Genomic DNA, 16,280 nt, shown 5'->3' on the forward strand with positions numbered 1-16,280 from the left:
GTGGATTGTAACCCATTATTCTTGATGGGTTGCAACCTCAAATGGGTTGCAATACAAATTTTCATTCAAATCAGGTAAGTTTTACGAAAGTCGTGGAACCGACAGACATAAGGGTCGTGCACATATTACGTAAGGCGGCAAATGGGGAGAGAGGGTTAGGCCTTGCGTTACGAAGTGTGACAAGGGGGAGGGAGGGACTAGAAATTGGTCAAAAATAGCATTACGTAATATGTGGACAGCCCAATACACACAAATTCGGCCGAGTCGAATACTGTAGATATACCACATTGATATGACACTTAGTCTCCCATTCCAAGCGCTGCATCGCTGAAGGAATTCCTCCCACGGCTGCAAGGTTTTCTTGCTTAGCGACAGATGAACCCTTATTGGCTTAACACGTGGGTGTGTCAAGGGTGTGAATTTAATTCGCATTTTTGCCACGGATCAAGACATTTTGGCAGCACTATAGAAGGCAGAAACTCGTTTCGGTCAGTGGCACCAGAAAAATCATTCATAAGCTTTTCTTTCTGTGGCAATGAACCTTTGAGTTCTGTAAGTCATAGTTTTAGTTGGTATGTTATCATATCGCTTTTGGTTGTAACGGATTTTCTCTTATTTACTTATTTATTTTTCAGAGATGGATTTGCACTTCTCCATATGGAAAGAAACTGTGCCTAGTTTAACGATGCCCTGTACTTGCTGAACCGAGCAAAAACTTGGGATGATGAAGCTTCACAGATTCAGTGCATCAAGGCGAAGCGGACCCCAAACCAACCCAATCCTTCTCAATCGGCAGTGATCGGCTATTTCCGTAAGCAACAACCGAACTCGAGAGCGAGAGAGAGAGAGAGAGCAAAATGTAGAAACGAGTGGTGGCGAGCAACCCCGACTGGGCGACCTAGCACCGTAAAGCGGGAGAGGCAATCCCAGAGTCCTGAGTTCCTGTGCCAAGACAGGCGAATGGGGAAAAATCTGTGTTAAGTCGAAACCGGAAACTGCGCGTATTTAACGTTTCTATACAGTGTTATATGTAAATAGCTGTGACAATAAATTGTACACACATCCTCATTAATTCCTTGAATTATATGTTTATTTTTTAAAAATATTTAGTGTTGAATAAAAGTGACTATTCAACAAATATCCCTTACTAGAAAAATAGCACATATTACGTAAAAGTATTGCTCTTAGGGTTGAATTGCTACTTGTACATTTTATGTGTGTTTTCGCGTGTGTGTCCGAAGGTGTTTTGTGTGTTTGTCTAGTGATTTTTTTCCTCGTGTTTCATTAATTTTTTTTTAACTAACAAACGTTTGTGGTTATAGACGAAAACATAACACATCGTTTGTTAGTAAACAATATCAGTGGAGTGAACAATTATGTACTACGCGTGACGAGTTTCGAAGCCGGACTGCTCACTATGAGGGCAACGGGTGACATTTTACCCGGAAATGTGTGACAGAATGCCAATGGAAGAACGTATAGCTACAGTTTCAGGCGGTGAATGGGACACTGGAATCGAACTCGATATACGCCAACATATTCAACATTGCTCTTGCACCTGTAATCATATGGGATATGGGAATTACTTGGACTATCAACAGGTAAGGAATGTTTTTCTTTCATTTCAATCACTGTTATCCATTATTTTCTCTGTGTAGTGGTAAGAAAGCATAGAGCCTCGTTTGGTGTAATCAGTAAGCTGTCTACCTGCTGACCGGAGATCCTGAGTTCGTTGTGCGCTGGGGGCGGGATTTAATCCTTCGTTCAAACGTGGCTTACGGGAGCATCCAGCCTTTTACATGTAAGGTACTTAGGGAATCTTACTGCCGTGTCATGACAAAACGATGTAACTTTGGCAAAAAAGTTTTGCGAAAATGAGCCTTAAAGTTTTCATCCGAAAATGTGATCTGTATCGTGTAGAACCAGTGTAACTAGGCAATAATGGTCAACCAATCAATTTTCACCAAATTTAATCACACAACATGCATTTACGTGACATTACCTGTGACCACGTGTTTGCAAAGTCAAAATACACTGGTTCTATACGATACAAATCACATTTTCGGATGAAAACTTTAAGGCTCATTTTCGCAAAACTTCTTCGCCAAAGTTACAGCGTTTTGTCACGACACGGCAGCTTAGCAGTTCAATTACTTGCTCTGTATGCCGTGGACTATAGTTACCCAAGAAGCAAGAATTTGTTTTTTTATTTTTTGTTATTTATTTATTATTATTTTTTGTATCGTCTTGATTCCAGATTTGAAAACGAGACGTGAAGAACATTTTTAATTTCTCTAGCCTCTGGCAATATTAGGAATATTAGTTCACCCAGCTCTTTGAACTTGAACACTATTTTAATATTACATGATTCATAGGCTAATATCAAAACTAAAAATTGATAAAATGATGGTACGAACACAGTGAAAAGCATTTATTAACAGATAAAAGATACGTTAAGTCATTACATAATATACTCTAATAATAAATGAGGGGGCGCGGTGGCTCAGTGGTAGAGCGTTCACTTCCGGTGCTTGGGGCCCCTGTTCGATCTCACCTCGCGCCGTGTGGATTTTGTGATGGACAAACACCGTGCTCGTGGGTTTTCTCGGGGTTCTCCCGTTTCCTCCCACTTTCTTCATCTCACCATTTCATTCATTTCTCATCATCACCGTCTCCTTTAGCCTAACCGGCATAATCATGGGACATAAAACTTCAAGATTTCATTTCATTTTCTAATAATAGATGTGGTTTAAATGTTGTATCAAACCCTTCGTGAATCTTTCGTGACGCGAAAGGATTCTGGTTAACAAGAAATCAAGCATAAGTTTTGTTCATAAATTTACAAAGGAATCAAGAAATGTTCGAGAGACGAGAAGGATTTTCCTATTTTTGAAAGAGGTCTACGAAAATTGAGGTAAGATGAAAAATTTCTCTCGTCTCATGGGCAATATTACAGACGACATGCTTATATAAGCTTATTTCTCTTCAGACGAACCAAGGTTCTAACATCGACCCACCCCGAATTGCAAATGTAGGCCTACTATTAACTCTCACACATCATTTGATTTTGATTTTATTTGAATTTAGCATCCCTCTCAGAGCAAGGCTATATGAGATGTAAACCTACAGCTTAATGTGAGATCCGAACGACATGAGCTCCCGTCGGGAATCGAACCAGAGTCTTCCAATCGAAAAGTATACACTAACCACCTAGCTAAAAATATAATTTGTAACGTGCAGCAAGAGTTATTATAGCTATATACATACATTACTCCCATATGTCTGCTACTACAGTACTTCGTTGGTTTTTGCTGTTTAACCGGCGACCGCAAGACATGCTAGTGGCAGAGTTGAGCCCTTGTTAGAGCATGGGTACTTGTTTGTCATCACAAATTCCCATCACGGGAGTGCGTGGGACTTCAATTTCCCCTCACGCTTCCTTGCTCTTCAGTTTATTTAGGGTTTCCATATGACAGACTTGAAATAAGAGAAGATTTTTAGATTTCACACACACACAAATATTTGTATAGCTAGACCAGGGCTGTCCAAATGGCGGCCCGCGGGCCGCATGCGGCCCGCCAAACTATTTTCTGCGGCCCACAAAACTTTCATGATTTACGATTGTTATAACTGATAATATTTTAATTTATATTCATTCATTCTTTTAATGTTTCCACTCTTCTTTCGGAATAAGGCATCCATTTAGCGCTTCTATACAACAAAAAGGCGCGGGTATCCACAGCAACACTGAAGTCGGTAATGTAATCGTTGCTGAAAGGAGCGATTACATCAATGAACGAATATATATTTGATCTAGCTTTTTAAATCAGACCCTTTCTTCCTCGAGAACTTTGCCTAGAAGCCATAGCGCGCAAAAAATACACCACTTCTTGTGATAAACACAATTTAGCATACTTTCCAAGTTGCAATCGTCTGACATTAGATTTTGAAAATGAAGCATTTAATTTTTCTGAGTTCTGTAGAGACATCGAGAGTATCACGAATGGATTTAATGCGAGATTCTCAGATTTTGACAAACTAAAAAACGACATTGCATTATTTACTAATCCATTGACAATAGACGTCGAAGAACAACTTCCAAACTTACAGCTCGAACTTTGTGACCTACAAGCTGACCTATTTTTTCAAACGAACAAAGAAAGGAGTAGATTTTTCAGGCTACTTTCTAACAAACGTTTCCCTAACTTTTGTGAGTTGTGTTGGAAAATAGTGTCAATGTTTGGTAGTACTTATCTGTGTGAAAGTCCATTTTCCACCATGAAAATTGTAAAGAATCACTCCAGAAGCTGCCTTGGAGATTCTTCTCTTTTACATCTTCTGCGGGTTACATCTTTTACAACAAGAGGAATGGATGTAGATACCCCAGCCCTTGTAAACGCTGGTAGTCGCCCTCATTAGTCACATTGAATAGGTATGCACCGGTAATATTTCAAATATACTTTTTTATATTTTTCTTTTGTAGTGTAATAATAATAATAATATTATTATTATTATTATTATTATTATTATTATTATTATTATTATTATTATTATTATTATTATTATTATTATTATTATTATTATTTTATTTGCGGCCCTCCACCTTACTAGTAAACACGGTTATGGCCCTCAGGCTCATTATAATTGGACACCACTGAGCTAGACAAACCGTAGCATAGCGAGAAAGTACAAATTATACAACTGAACTCCCACTATACCGATTAAGTTTCTTTTTACCGTGATTACAACTGGTTGTATTCTATTTTGAAATTAAAACAGTTATCTTTGTCTTCAAAAACAGAATAATTTCTTTTGAAAAAGAAATAAATACGAAAAAAAAAAAACGCACGGGCAAGTTTTAGGGTCGAAAGACAGGACATGTCTGGATAACAGAGAAAATATTATACACTGATCTGGTTTCACTTTTCTCTTTCTTTGTTTGTGACTCAACGCACCTTGGTCTACCTTCAGGACCGTAACTTGGGGGAGGGCAGGGGGCAACTGCCCCCCAAGGAAACTCTCCGCTGATAGAGGGGGTCATTTTAAGACGAAATTTTCTTACTCCATATACGATACGAACATGAAATTATAAATGAAGTATCAAACAGGTTCAGTACATTTCATAAACAAAACAGCACACAAAAGGTAAATAAAACAAAAATGAGTCGTGGGCCCATTTCAGTAAAAATGTCTACTATAAGGGGCCCTAGAAATAATATTTATTCGTATGGCTTTGAGATTTATCAATATTATCCTCTAAATTAATTTATGAGCCCAGGGGCGCAACTAACGGCCCCGTAGACCTTATCGTGCGGGGGTGCCCACAGGCTCCGGGGGACCCATAAAGAGTAAGAGAAAAATCGAAAGAGGGGGCCCAAGAATTAGAAAAATAACTTTTCTAGGGGGCCCAAATACGCGTATTAATGCTTGTCCTCAGAAAAAATCTAAGTTACGGCGCTGTCTACCTTGAAATTTGATTGATGAAGTGGCCTCGCGTAGCGTAGTCGCTATGCTCTCGCCTTTGGTGCGAACAGTCCCGGGTTCGATTCCCGTTGGGAACATCCGATCAAAAACGGGTTTTTCAGGGTGAGAGTTTCCTTCAGTTTTTCTTATTCACATCAGGTAAATGTTCGGAGGATTCCTCATACCTTTCTTTCTCCCTCCTTGTAATTTGCTCGTCGAGGGAAATCATTCTTCATACGTGAAGGGCTGAAGACCATAAGTGTCTGTAATACTCTTAAATATCTAAATAAATAAAATTCAATATTTATACTGTAAATAACACAGTAAGAATATAATGCACTATAGGTCTATACTCAATTAATCCAAACAGTAGATTCGCAGGAAAATAGTAATTTACATTAAAGGGTATAATAAAATGGGCATCTGCTGCCGTGTTGCCAACTGCTTAATGTGAATAACTTTTTATACTTGCTTCTCAGTTCGACCCCCATTAGGGGTAAGAATATTTTTTCTTTTTCTTTTTTTTCTTTTTTCTTTTCTTTTTTTTTTTTTTTTTTTTTTTTTTTTGGTATATTTAAATTTAGAAGTGGTAACCAAACTATAGTACACAAAGGAACGGAAGATGCGTTGACTCACTAAAGAGCCTCCTCTGGACTTCGAAGGCAGAGTTAACTTTCGTTTAACAACATAAGTTAGTTTTAGTATAATAAAATTCTTGTTTACACTTTTTTTTTTGTGGCTGCGATGGCTCAGTGGTAGAGCATTTACCTCTGGTGCGTGGGGTTCCTGGTTTGGTCCCAGCTCGCGCCAATTGGACTTTATGGTGGACAAACACCATGTCCATGGATTTTCTTTTGATTTTTCGGTTTCCTCTTACTTACTTCCTTTATTCCACCATTTCCTTCATTTTCATGTTCACAGTCTCCTTTAGCATACACGGTAGGACCATGCGACACAAAATTGAAAGCTTTTATTTAATTTCACATGTCGCGTGGTCGAACCAAGGACCTTTCTTAGCAGAAATGAGTACTCTACCACTCAGTCACATACTTCTTCCAGATGTTCTGAGTAATTTTGCAAAAATTATGCTTTTGCCGATGGAGGCAGAGGTGCCTACCTGGTACTCCGGTGTTCGACCATCCCCAGAATTGTTAAAGATGCTCAGCACTGACAAAAAAAGAGATAGAAGAAGAATGAAAACAGAAAAGAATCCAGAAGGAAAAGAAAGAAAATGGAAAATTCTAATATTTCACTACGTTTTTTAAATGATAAAATGATCCAATATTTTCATAGAGCGAAGAGGGAGAGGATGTAAAGTAGAATAAAGAAGAAAGCCCCTTCTCGCGATAAACGTTAAAATGCAAAGTGATTGATTTGTGCCTGTTTCGATTTGGATAGATGGTAAAGAGAGATGATTCTATTCTTTGAACGCAGGATCGTTTTTTTTTTTTAAAAAAAAAAATAACTTTTCGCTCTCTTCTGTAGATTAATATAGGGAAAACCGGGGTATTCGCGAACAGTGGGGTAATGCCGAATACCCAAGTCTACAGCCAAGGAAGTTCGTTAGAAAACAGACGATTTTACTGCACGCTAGTGGAGAGACCTGGAAAAATGTAACATAAATTTGGTGACAGTCAGTTGAGTAGATTGCCGGGAAGAAGAACTTTTGTTGTTTTTGCCGATTCACTTGTAACGTTGATTCAACAATCTGGGCAAGAAAAGTTGGCTCTTTTCTTATTTATATTATTACAGATAAGGCTATATATTCCCTTGTATTTGAGCATTAGTTCTTTGAAATTTTACTAGCCTGTATGGAGTCAATAATTAGTTTCAACTTTAACAATAAGATGGTATCTCATGGGGAAATGAGAGACGAAATGTTTGCCATTACCCCGAATTGTCCCATGGTGTGAAATAAATTATCAAAAATTTTAAATTGAAAAATAATAAGGTAATGAAATTGGTTTTGGAAATAGATCATGTCTTGGTAATAAGTGTTATTAGCTTTATTAATTAGAATAGTTTGCTGCATTTATTATTTTAGGACAGCCTACTTCATTATTCTATAATTACTAACCCTACTTTATGTATCTGATCCTTTACGATAGGCTGCATTCTTTTCTGTGTGTGATTCACAGAGTATTTTACAAATTTATTTAGTCTAGTACCGTCCATTAGCAGTTAGCCTATTAACCGCATTTGAACATTGGACTAATAAAGAATACTGTCTTTGGAAGCAAAAATTAATGCGTATATCTGTGATTTCTACAATTCCAAATAATGTTTTCATTGTAATGAATTTTTTACTTAATGCACGGTTATTTTTGAATTTGCTTCACAAGAGTACATTTTGTATAGCCTATTACCTATCAGCTTCCATTTGTAATAGTTTCAAAGATGATGAGGTCTAGGCATGTTTCTAATTAACTTGAGTTACGTTTGTAATTATAATTCTTATTAAAGATTTAAATACTAAATTACGGTATAATTTTAATACATTTCGCTTCTTTCGTAAAAGAAAATATAATGTAAACAGTATGTTCGGGATTACCCCGACCACTGGGACAATCTCGAACATAGGTACATTTTCAAAACATCACACTGATTTGTTGAAAAATGTAACTTTTGACTTTTCTCTGCACTTCAGTAAACATGAAAACCTCTAAGCTTTCTATACACAAGAAATCTTAACTTTATCTCTAAAAACAAAAGAGTTATTTATAGCTACAGCTTAAGTGTACGTGAATATCCCGGTCTCCCCTACACTATGTTGCTATTCATCACCGGACACGCCTCAAAAAATGCTTGGGATTATTGGATTATTACGTTATACAACCTATAAAAGGCGTTGATGATTGCGAATACCCTCATATCAGCTACAGCAGTCAATATAGACAGACAAAGCGAACTTATTGAGGCGGAAAGAGGGGTGATCATTGGAGTCCTCAAGTTTGGACATTTGAATGGTAAGATTTCTAACAAATTTCAGGGATCATGTTATATCACTTAGTAATAGGGTTATTAGTAATCAGCCAGTGTGATTAATTGATGAAAATACTATGATACCCTGGTCACCAGTGAGTAATGTTATCGTGAGTTGGAAGCGAGAGGGGGTTATGACATGCCGATCCAGGCCCATTAAAGCGATAATATTAACAGATCGTGGTCGCCGATGTTGAAATGTGTGGTGAAGTAAAACTGGAAATAGTCATTAGAGATGGCAGTAGAGAGTTTCGATTGGCTTCCAATTGTGCTGCGAGTGAACGTATCGTCCGCCGGGAGATCGCCGCACTTGAGTTTCATAGTCAAACAGCAGTTCACAAATTACGTATCACATTCCGCAATGCGAGTTGTTTACAGTGGTGCAAGGAACGCAACCATTGTACTCTCGAACAATGGAAATCCATTCTGTAGAGTGATAAGTTGCACTGAGATGACAATCCGATGGACGTGTATGGGTGTGACATATGCCAGGAGAACGCTCCTTACAGGACTGTATCTTACCCACAGTGAATTTCGGCGGATGCGGCATCATGGAGTGGCCCTGCCTTTTCGTGGTGTTGGTCCTCTTGTTTTTGTTCGGGGAAACATGAAGGCCGAAGCATATCAAACATTTCTAGATAATTCTGTGCTATCGACACTATGGGCACACTTCAGTAGGCTATTGGCCCATACCTGTTTCAGCACGAAAACGCTCCATGTCATACGGCAAGAATTACAAACATGTGGCTCGAGGACATGGGTGTGGAAAAACTTTATTTATCAGCCCAAAGTTTGGATCCCAACTTCTATACTGCGCCTGAGAAACAGTATAAGTCAGAAATTGGCCAAAATTATATAAATCAAAATTGGAGATCTATATGCCATGCAAGGGGGAGCAGTGGCTCAGTGGTAGAGTGTTCACCTCCGGTGCTTGGGCTCCCTGGTTCGATCCCAGCTCGCGCCGTGTGGATTTTGTGGTGGACAAACACCGTGATCGTGGGTATTCTCGGGGTTCTCCCGTTTCCTCCCACTTTCTTCATTCCACCATTTTCACTCACCTCTCATCATCACCGTCTCCTTTAGCCTAACCGACATAACCGTGGGACGTAAAACTTAGATTTCATTTCATTTATATGCCATGCTCGACCTCCGGTTAACTTGGTATAAGTCAACTCTAAACATGAGTTGAATAAACACGTCTTGGTACTGTTAGTAGGTATATAACTGATTCATACTTATGCTTGGTAAAATAAAAAAATCGCCTCCTGAAGACCTGTGTTTTTTGACTTACACTGTTTCTCCCGTGCAGTCTAGATGTCATTGAACGCATTTAGGACTAGTTGGATTGCCGCTTGGAAGCTAGGTCGTGTCGCCTAAAATCACCATAGAGCACATAGATCATATTTCATGAAAATCGAACATTTTTTATGAAAGCTCTCTGGAACGTTTTCATAAATCGTGGAAGGTGGGTAAAATTGGAAGTGTGGTGTAAAATTTGTTATGACGTGCTTACATAAATAGATACTAGTGTAATTATATTTGAATTAAACATAGTAAATACATTTCGTAGGGCATCCATTCTTAAGGTAAAACCTATCTTTTGTGTAGGTACCAGTACGTAGAAAGGTATTAGAACCCCACTAATTTAAAAAAAAAAGCATTTTTATCGGGAGCATTTCCCGAATTATACATCCATGAAACATTCTACAAATATTGACATAAGAACAATAGTTCTAATGTAAATATAGGATAGGAGGAGTTTTATAAATGAAAGCATACATTTTCTTTTATTTTTATTATTTAACCGTTTGAGTTCCAATGGTTAAGCCGTAAAACAGTGTTTCTAAAGGACTTCTGTAGCTACACGGTGAAACCACATTGCAGCACTTATTACTACTGCCATCTGCTGGACAGAAATGCAAATGCAACTAGCTGTTACCTAGATTAGTAAAAAAAAATACATACAAACAATAGTGAAAAATTAATGTTTTCTATAAACTAAGAGTCTCTTAAGTATTTCTGGTAAGGTGCATAACAAAAAATTCTTTATTCAGGTTTTTGTTTTTGTGTATGATTCTCAAAAGAAGAGAAAATTACCTTAAAAGGTTTAAGAAAGAAAAAAAAATGTTTCACAAAGAATTACCAATTTTCGGCAACATGTTTTTTATATTATTCAAAATAGTAAAAAAGTTACGTTTATAATTTGTCTCTCCCTAATGTATTGTAGGAGTAAAGCAACATTAGCCAATCAGATTTTTAATTGGAGAATACAAATAGCTTTGTTTATTTTAACTTAATTGTAAGTTGGAACAGAAAGTAGTCTTCAGAAATAGACGCCAAGAGAATTGGAAAGTTTAAATATTTCAGAAGAATATTAGGAGAATTGAAAAAATAAGTGCTACATATCTGATGACAGGCTTTTATTTCCTTTTTTTTAAAGCCATTCTTTTAGGTAGCAGTGTTACCAAGTGTTGGTGGTAATTATTGGAATTCTTCTTTAAAAACAGTGAATGAAACTAAAGTGCAATTAACCGCCATATAATAATGTTCGTCAATGTTGCTGTGCTTCACATTATCCTGACAAATTATGATTGTATATCTGCATTACCAATCTTGGTTCCGATCTATTCAGATCCCAGCTTCCGAAAAGAAGAAAAAATATCGTAGAATATGCGTTGACTGTGACGAATTCCCTCTATATTTATTTATTTATTAAGTCTTATTTTACATGGCGAAATTAAGGCTAATCATGCCTTGTCTCTCACTTGATCATGCAAAAATCATAATTAATATGATAATAACAAGTATTTATAGAATAATAATTGAAATGGCAAAGATTACACTCCTTTCATAGGCACACACACACATTATATATATGTATAGGGTGTCCAATATACAATGCAACCCGGAGTTTGGGATAGTAGAACTTTTCAACCTGAAGTGATACACGAATAATGGTTGTATCAAAATGTAGCCTTGTTCATGCATATATTTTTAATCTAGGAAGCAACGATTGAAGTACACTAGGAACCACACAGTGTTGCCAGATGTAACCGAAGGTGTAAATCATTCTTTTTTTTTTTTTTTTTTTTTTTGCAAAACATGTAAATTGGCTCATAACTCATACGTATGGATGTTCTGTCATTAATTTTCAGTTTGTTTAGTTGCAGTGGCTTGGAAACTATGGAGCAGAAAAAAGAATATTTCATTTCCACCGACAACTAATTGGATGAGGTCTCTGTAAGGGGGAACTAGGAAAATCGTAGTTTTCATAAAATTAACTCTGAATTGGCAACTTTGCTGATGTTTCAGTGCATCAAAAGGTGTGTTAAGGATCTCGTTACATTATGCAAGTCCTGAAAACAATGAAAAACAAACTTTGAAATTATCATTATAAAACGTTTACTTACATGCACCCAGCAACACTGCTACTATCAGAAATGAGTTTCCAGCTCCACAGCGGATGCTGGGAGTGTCCCCTGTTTTGATTCAAACACTCTTTCACACGTTTTACCTGGTTGGCAGCAACTTTACGAAGATTAGAAGTGCTAATGTTTTCAATGGCACTGCGAATGTTCGTTTCCAGGTCTTGAATATTTTGAGAATTGTTCTTGTATATCTCTTGCTTTAAATAGCCCCATAGGAATGAATAACAGTGTTGCTGGGTAAATATAACAAAAATTTTATCATGATAATTTCAAAGTTTGTTTTTCATTGTTTTCAGCAATTGCATAATGTAGACAGATCCTTAACACACCTTTTGATGCACTGAAAAATCAGCAGGGCTGCCAATTCAGAGTGTTATTTTATGAAAATTACGATTGCCCTAGTTCTCCCTTTACAGAGGCCTCATCCGATTAGTTATCGATGGAAATGAAACATTATTTTTTCTGCTCCATAGTTTGCAAGCTACTCCAACTAAACAAACTGAAAATTAACGACAGAACATCCCTACGTATAAGTTATGAGTCAATTTACATGTTTTGCAAAAAAATTGATTTACACCTTCGGTGACATCTGGAAACACTGTGTAGTTCCTAGTGTACTTCTATCGTTGCTTCCTAGATTAAAAACATATGCATGAACGAGGCTTCATTTTGGTATAAGCATTATTTGTGTATCACTTCAGGTTCAAAACTTCTACTATACCAAACTCCGGGTTGCATTGTATATTCGACGCCCTATAAAACTAATAAATCCATAATATATTCAGATACATTTAGTGAAATACCAGAAACAAATAAATAAACAAATGTTATGTTGAATGACATTATAACAAAGAGAAACAAAATTGGAGCCAGAACTTCTAAATTAACTTTAGTTATAAAGTACTCTTTAAAGATACAAGAAGGAGAACTTTTGACATCACTTCACAGTCAAAGTATTATAAATATTCGATTGTTCTTCACAAATTAGAACCAAAGTTAAAATTTTCTGTAGGGGCTTGTCAGCATCGGTCTTCTGACTAGGTAAATATGGCAAACTGACTGAGGCCGCAGAACCTACGGGGGCATCAAAAGAGAAAAAATCAACATTTAGAAGATTTTTTCTAAATTATTATTGTAACCTTTTTTGTTTTATTTTGTGTGATACATTTCACTATTAATTCTAAAATAATAAATCTAAATTTCATGTCAAAATGATTTCATAGTTCATGCTCAGCACTGATCAGAAAGTGTTGCGTGACGTTATGTCCTAAGCTACTGACACAGTGTTCACTATAGCTGAGGGGTGAGTGAATTCGCTGTAAATGTACTCTAAAACAGTCTGTAGCTGAAATAAGGCTGTCGAAGGCTAAGACTGATAGGCATGCGCGTCGACTAAGTGGGTGCTCCGGGTCTCCAGCACCTACAGAAATAAACTTGTAGGTGCGCCGCACCCACAAGATTTTTAGTTTGGACCCGGGTTTGAACCCATTTTTCTTGCGTTTAAGTCACCCGTGTACCGACTGAGCTAGGACAATCCGAACTTATGCTTATAGTACCGGTATATTTTACTTTATCGCAGCACATCCCTTTGTGACAGTGTTTACAAAAGATTTTAACTTAAATCAATCAAATATCGCGACTTCCCTGAAAACATATACGTAGGCTAATACGTCCCAACATTGATATGCACCCACATAAATTTTGAAAAGTCGGCGCCGTTGATGATAGGACGATAGTTCATACGGATGGTTCAGTGTTTGACCTTATGTTAAGTAGTTTTACATATTCAGTATACAGGATGGTTCACACAAAAATTCGATAAGGATCAACTTACACATTTTGCTTTCTTGCAAAAGCTTATGCACATGCAAGAAATTTCACGTATAAACTGTACCTCTGACAACAGTGCCTTCATTTGTATACACGAAATTTGCTCGCAACCTTCCCGTCTGCACAAATATATTAATTGTGTAATACTGCCACACAGCAGTGTTGCCAATTTAGGGAGGGAAATCGCTAAATCTAGATGATTTGACTTATATATATATATATATATGTAAGACTGGCAACTTTTTTCTGGTGATATCCAAAAGATGATTACCGATATACAGAACTAGCGATTTTTGTGCTGTGAACTTATCCTAATTAAGTAGTTTTAGTTTTGATATCGAGAAGTTAAACAAGTATACGATTTCCTCATAGCGACATAGAGTGAGGAGCAAAGGAGTACTTGCTTTCCAGGATTTTCGAAAGCTGTTCAATTCTTGGACATACAGTACATGTCAAAATATTCTATTCTGCTCTTACATGTTATAGTTCAGAATATATTTATGTCGAATACTAGCTATTATACTACATTTATTCGCATTAAGGATATGTGCTTAAATAATTTTTGTTTTACGTTAAAATTGTGTACTTCTGCATCAAAGTATGTGCGTATTTGGAATTGTACTATCATGAGCAAAATAAATGACGCGTCTCTTTATTTTGAAGTTTTTTGAAAATATCTCCGTTTTCTTTATATGTTCGAAATCTCGGAAGGTTTCCCCAGCAGGACAGGTTAATAACAAACCCGTTTTTAATATTTGTGTTAGATATTAGCTTAAAATAAAGAAATTAGAAGCAAAAAACATCAAATCGACAGAAATCTCGAGAATTACCAACTCTGCTAAAGTGGGAAATTTTCAAGAACGCGAGGGAATTCTGCAGTTCAACACGAAGCAGCGACATCTATGTCAGTGAGAGAAGCGTGGATTAGATCTACAAACGAAAATTTTAACGAAATATTTCTAGTATGTCTTATTATATGCATTATCAGCGAACTCCAAATATATGAAAGTAGTAGTGGTCCCGTTATATCTAGTCGAGTCAGCAAAAATTTTCTCGATTCTGATTGGCTGAGAGAGGTCACGTGACTTTAGGCCCCGCCCACGCGGGAAATTCAAATTTTCAGGTCACATGGTATGACGTCATGAGTTACCCTGCGGGGAAATCCCTCACCCTGGATTTTTGAAATTTGTTCCCTTTTACGGGTAAGATGTGTGTTTATGATTGGTTGACAGCTGTCACGTGATTTTGGACCCTGCGATATTTGAAATTCGTTCCCTTTTACGGGTAAAATGAATCCTTTGGTACCACGATGCTGATTGGCTGATAGAGGTCACGTGATTTTAGGCTCAGGGATTTTTTTAAAAATTGTTCCCTTTTATGTGTAAGATGAGTGGTTTGGTACCTTGAATTTGATTGGTTGATAGTGGTCACATGATCTTAGACCCTGGGATTTTGAAATTTGGGTATCCTCTTTGATGAGTACTTTGGTACTACGATACTGATTGGCTGATAGAGGTTACATGATCTTAGACCCGCTACACGGTGAACAGGTCACATGGTATGACGTCATGTTTTACCCTTGCGGGGAAATCCATTACTAATTCGTTTCCTTTTACGGGTAAGATAAGTGCTTTGGTACCTTGATTCTGATTGGATGATAGAGATCACGTGATTTTAGGTCCTAGGATTTTTGAAATTAGGGTGTCCTTTCTGATGTATACTTTGGTATCTCGATTCTGATTGGTTGATAGAGGTCACATGATTTTAGACCCGCCACACGGTGAACAGATTACATGGGAAAACCCCCTCACTCATTTGTTTCCTTTTACAGGTAAGATGAATGTTTTGGTACATCAATTTTGATTGGTTGATAGAAGTCACATGATCTTAGCCCCCCCCCACAGCCCATGAGTGAAATATAGAGCGATATGTCGGTGATCACCCTAGACCTGGATTTTAGAATTTAGTTCCCTTTTTATGGTTATGCGTAAAGTTCCCATGAAGGGTTCAACCTCCTCCTTAAATAACCCTTTTTTGGTATCATGATATTGTACTGAAGTTTACATTAAATATTATCGTTCTCTTTGACAGATAAGATGATTACCAGCTTTTTTACCTTGATGGAGATCTTGTCCTTGAATTAGTAGCCTATGTCTCTGGAAGTAACAATGGTGAAAGAGGGGTCCATCCTTGTCGCTTGTAGATTTCTTATAACGCATTGTTGTGAGTTTAAGCGATTTTTTTTTAAACGCTCAGTAAGCGCTTCATTAATGGAAACAGTGTTGCCAGATTTGTCTTACCTAAACTGCTCCGGTTCTTTTCGAAACGGTTCCGCAGAGTGCAAGAAATTTTAAACTAAAATTTTTTCGAACTAAAAAAATTTTAAACAAAAATTTTCAAACAAAAAATTTTCGAACTAAAAATTTTGAAACAAAAATTTCAAAAAAAAATTTCAAACTAAAAAATTTAAACTAAAAACTTTTGAACTAAATTTTCAAATAAAAACATTTTCGAACAAAAAAAAATGTAAATTTTCGAACCCCAAAAAAATTTCGAACTAAAAAATTAAAAATTTTT

General features: G+C 36.9%; 1 long non-coding RNA gene across 1 annotated transcript in view; it reads left to right on the forward strand.

Annotated features, from left to right (window-relative positions):
* The first annotated feature begins 737 nt into the window (after positions 1–737).
* LOC145674843 (uncharacterized) overlaps positions 738–16,280 on the forward strand; it is a 342,510-nt gene continuing 326,967 nt past the window's right edge. The window contains exon 1 of the long non-coding RNA XR_014129044.1: positions 738–1,601. This is a non-coding gene — a long non-coding RNA (uncharacterized LOC145674843). The remainder of the gene's footprint in view (positions 1,602–16,280) is intronic.

The sequence above is a fragment of the Thermobia domestica genome, chromosome 18 (genome assembly GCF_964235325.1).
Source record: "Thermobia domestica chromosome 18, izTheDome1.hap1.1, whole genome shotgun sequence".
Classification (NCBI taxonomy): domain Eukaryota; kingdom Metazoa; phylum Arthropoda; class Insecta; order Zygentoma; family Lepismatidae; genus Thermobia; species Thermobia domestica.